Below are 4,620 nucleotides of genomic sequence, written 5' to 3'. Positions count from 1 at the left end.
ATGTGGTGAATATAATTCAGTTTGTGCTCCCCCGAGCGTTGCAACAGAGTTAGAGACTTGACTGACTCCAGCTTTGGTGCCTGAGGCCCTGACAGAATCTGGACCATCCATGAACCTCATAATCTCCAGACCAACAAATCCCCTCCATTCAGTCTCTACCTGGCCACAGGAAACATGTGATTTCTGGGTTTGCATGCATTTGTCTGACAGTTTAGGTCTGATTTCCTCTGCACGTCCTTCTGTAGTTTCCAACTTTGTCATTTCTATTTAGAAGACTGGATCAGTCTGTGTTTACATAGTCTATCATCATGACGACAACAACAAAACACACACAAAAAAATAAGCATCTCCACACCCTATCATCTCTCTTCCTCAGACATCTTGGACTTTCTGTGCTTTCACCCTCTCCCAGGGCTTAATTTGAGCCGGATCTTGCCGGAACAAGATCCGGGAACTATCGCATTTTGAAAGGACCGTTCTGGCAACTGTCTGCTAGGATCCGGCAACTCACGCGACAAACTGGAAGCCCTCAACACACCCAGGGCGAGCCCGAAACGATCTTGGTTCTACTGATATTACATTATCTATGTGGACTCTGGGGATTATTTAGAGCTGAGAGGCGCAGAGCTCTGATCGTTGACACGCTCCAGACAGATGCGTCCTGAGCACGGCTACAGTAACATTCTCAAAGTGTCTCCACCTCAAAAACAAATGTAACACGCGGTCGTTCATGTCGGCTCATATCCTTTCATGCTTTCTGTCTTTTATTTGTGCCTGATGCGTTTTACTGCTGCGGTGCAGAGCGCATCACCTGTTTCGTCCTCCGGTGAATTCACCTCACCGGTGCGGTCAGCGCGTACTCCGCTATTTTTGCGGTCGGCAGACTGGGACATTAATTCAGGCTGGGAATTTTGAAACCATCCCAAGCCTCTTCATTGCTAATGACTGCATCATTAGTGTCATTTAGGTTTACAACATAGTAGCGCAGATTAAATGGACAGCCTCAACAATGGAAGAAGCCTTTTGCAGATGCACACATCTCTGACATCCATATATTCTGACAGACCAGTATACATGGATGCTTTCCTCACAGTATTCATATAAACACCAATAATAATACTAGGGGGTTTAAAGGCTATGAACCAAAGACAAAATAAGCCAGAGGCGAAGGTTTATGCATTTAACAAGAAATGTCATAAATGATCATCAGGGCTGATGTGAAATCTAATCCAGATCAGTCCAGGTCAGAATTATCATCTCATCTGTCTCATGATCAGCAGCAGCAGCTGGATGTTTATGGCCACAAAATTTCAAGTGAAGCACACTCCGTTTATGTCTTGTGTTTGCTCACGATCCATATTTCCATTTAGAAACCGTTTCTCCTCCATGGCTGTACCTGCCTGTCAGAGCGTTTAACCACTGGTTGGTCAGCTGATGCTGCTGTCAGTCATCGTGGGAATGTGTACGGTGTGGGGAAACAGTTTTAATTTATCTCCTCTGCCTAAGCTGATGGTGACGCACGGCGCGCCTCGCGGCAGTGATGCGCCTTTTGCGCAAAATGCGGCCCATCATGGAGCTCGTGCCAGACTGTGGATGACTGATGTTAGAAGAGGACACACAGATATCTTTTCAAAAATCTCTGAGAGTTCGACTAATGAATACCTGGAAAATTTACCGGTATGCACTGTACCCTAGAAAAAGTGCTGGCATGCTGAAAGGTTATATTCAGAAGTGGCGGTGGTGCTGGTACCGGTCCAAAGCACTGCTCTCTGTCCCTAAAGGATGAGTCTGATGATCTGATCATCATAACCTGATCATCAAGATCCGTTCCAGACAGCCGCTGTTTCTCCCTCACCAACCCACCTCATGTGCTCAGCATTGCGCACTGCACGATAATTAAACTGGCCCAAAAAATCCACCAGTTCTCCCAACATGACCACATAAAGGCCAGCCTGGACATGCATCTGTGGCCAGAGCTTTCTTCTTTTTCAATCTCTCCTTTTCTGCTCCACCTTTCCTGGTCCATCTAGGTCCATTTTGCCTTTGGGGCCAAAGGTGCGGTGGTGCTGTGGCCGCTCTGGGGTGGAGGGGGGTGTGCAGCACTTTGCCAGACCCCGACAAGTGAGAGGAGGGGGTGTCTTTGTGCCCAGTTTGCTCCGTTTGTGCGAGTGTTAGGACAGCAGATGCCCTGATGAGCTGCATGATGGATTGCTCATTTAGATATTACGCACGTTATGAGCGGCAATCACTGAGCGGGCCAGTTTAACGGCCAGGCCACTGGGAAATCTCCCGTTTCTGCCAGTTACCAGTCCGCCACTGAAGAGATGTGTGTTAACATAGAACAGTGGTTCCCAAACTTATTTAGCCGCGCACCCCCTTCTATGTCCCGACCATGTCGACGCCCCCCCCCCCCCCCCCCCCCTCGCCCCCACATCGGAGCATGGCTCTATATATCTATATATCTATATATATATATAGATATATAGATATATATATCAGATGTCAAGCTAAACAGACAGGGTTAAAAAAATTCCCCATCACTTTCATTTTTTAAGTAGTAATTAATAAACATTCGATACCATTACAAATTCCTTTGATTTAATTTTAAATAAATATTTAGAGTGCCCAGGTAGCACATAAACAATGCAATTTAACGGTTTTCTTAAAGTAGGAACGTTTAACCTGTGCGGCCAGAGCGCGCTCCTTCCTCCTGCTCTGCGTAAACCTGAGCTGATCACCTACTTGTGCGTAATCAAATGTCAGTAGGGGACAAGATATAGCCATGATGTTCACTTTTACCTCAGACCGACTTATTGCTGTTTTATGGTGTGGCTGAATCTGCGATCCGCTGTCATGCGGACCGGAATAACATGCTGCAGTAACAGGACTTGTGGTCAGGTTCATGAGGAGTCACTGGCTGGAGCGGACCCGACTCATCCCAGAAGCTAATATCTTAATTTGACCTTGAATGAAAAATAACCTCTTAAAAGTTTTTATCACGGTGGAGGCAGCGTTCATTTCTGCCTTCAGTCTGACGGCGCACCGGAGTTAAAGCAGCGTGCACGCTTATTGAATCTGTGTGTGTGTGCGCGCGCACGCACGCGCAGCACAGCCGCTCAAGTCACCGCGTCTCGTTATTGGCGCTATTTAAACTTCTGCCCAGCCCAGATGTGCTCACATGTGCACCCGTGAGCCGTGGTTGCGCTGGAACTCGTCTGACCTCTGACAGACGCACTCTGAACTTCAGATCTTCAGCGCGCTGTCAATAGCCTGAATGGGAATCATTTCTTGCTATTTAGTTACATCCACAATGTTCTGTGTGTGAGGTTTACAATGTCAGAACACCTGCATGAGACAGGTGTTAATTACAATCTGCCAGAATGACTCACCTTCTGATTTCTCCAACACCGTTAAAAATGATCAAATACGGAACATATCGGCGTGCGCAGACCAGAGTGCTGAAGCTCGGCGCATTGTTATTATGAAGCTAGGGCACATGTGGAGGACACGCTCGCGCGCGCAAAAATATACTTGTTTTCAATTACATTTATTGTGCCCACTTACTTTTTCTTTGGTCCACCCACAAATGAGTTTCTACGCTAATGGTGACATATGACAGACTTCTCTGAGCTCCGCAGCCATTACACTTTTCACCTCGCGCACCCCCTAGCGGCAGCTCGCGCACCCCCAGGGGTGCGCACACCACACTTTGGGAATCCCTGACTTAAAAAATGGGGGCACAATTTGTTACCCCCCACCCCGGTGTTCCGGCATCTGTTTTGCCCTTAGTGAACTTTGGTTATTTGCATTCTGGGAACGTTTGATTTCCAAATTAAGCACTGCCTTCTCCCCAAACATCCTTTTTCAGTTTTCAGTCTTGCAAACACAAGTACTACAGTACATGCAATACTAAAGCTGGCACATTTTAACGGTTTACCACAGCTAACCAGCTAAAGTCACACAGTGAATATAGACTTAGTGTACCTGTCAGCTTGTAGTTGAATGCTTTTATTTCCAGAGTCTATGTAAGATTCTGTGCTTGCCGCTCTTTAAGTTACACACAATGGTTAATAGAAGTATGACTTTAAGACTTTAGTCCAGTTTGAATCTGATTTGCAGTTTGCAGAAGTCGGAGCGTTTTTGATAAGTACATTTCAATATTTCATAGTCCATTCTTTTTATTTTATTTTATGTGTATAACACTCACACTGGAACCAACTTTGTTTCCTGTATCTAAGGATTTCAAAAGCTCAGCTGTTTAAAAAAACTTTTTTTTTCTGGTACCTCTGAAAATATGCATCTAATTTAAGAAATGTTCTGTTGTCATGGAGGTGAATGTGGAGTAGCTAGGTCAGATGGAAGAAGAAGCATTAATTTTGAAGATATCAGAGAGGCTCACAAGGCAATTATAACAAGATTATGGGGGGGATTTAAGATGTGAGAGATATTGTACTTGGATGCTCATGCACATTGACAGACCAATCTTGCCCTCTTCCATTCACTTTCCCACAAAGCTCAGTAATTTACTTTGGCATATAGAAAGACGGAGCCGGCTGGTTGTCTCTTCAGACATGTTGCAACACAAAAGCCAGCCAAGCAGTCACAAATACAGACGAGCAG

The sequence above is a fragment of the Nothobranchius furzeri genome, chromosome 1, assembly GCF_043380555.1.
Source record: "Nothobranchius furzeri strain GRZ-AD chromosome 1, NfurGRZ-RIMD1, whole genome shotgun sequence".
In the NCBI taxonomy this organism is placed as follows: Eukaryota; Metazoa; Chordata; class Actinopteri; order Cyprinodontiformes; family Nothobranchiidae; genus Nothobranchius; species Nothobranchius furzeri.
Note: the sequence above shows the minus strand (reverse complement) of the source record.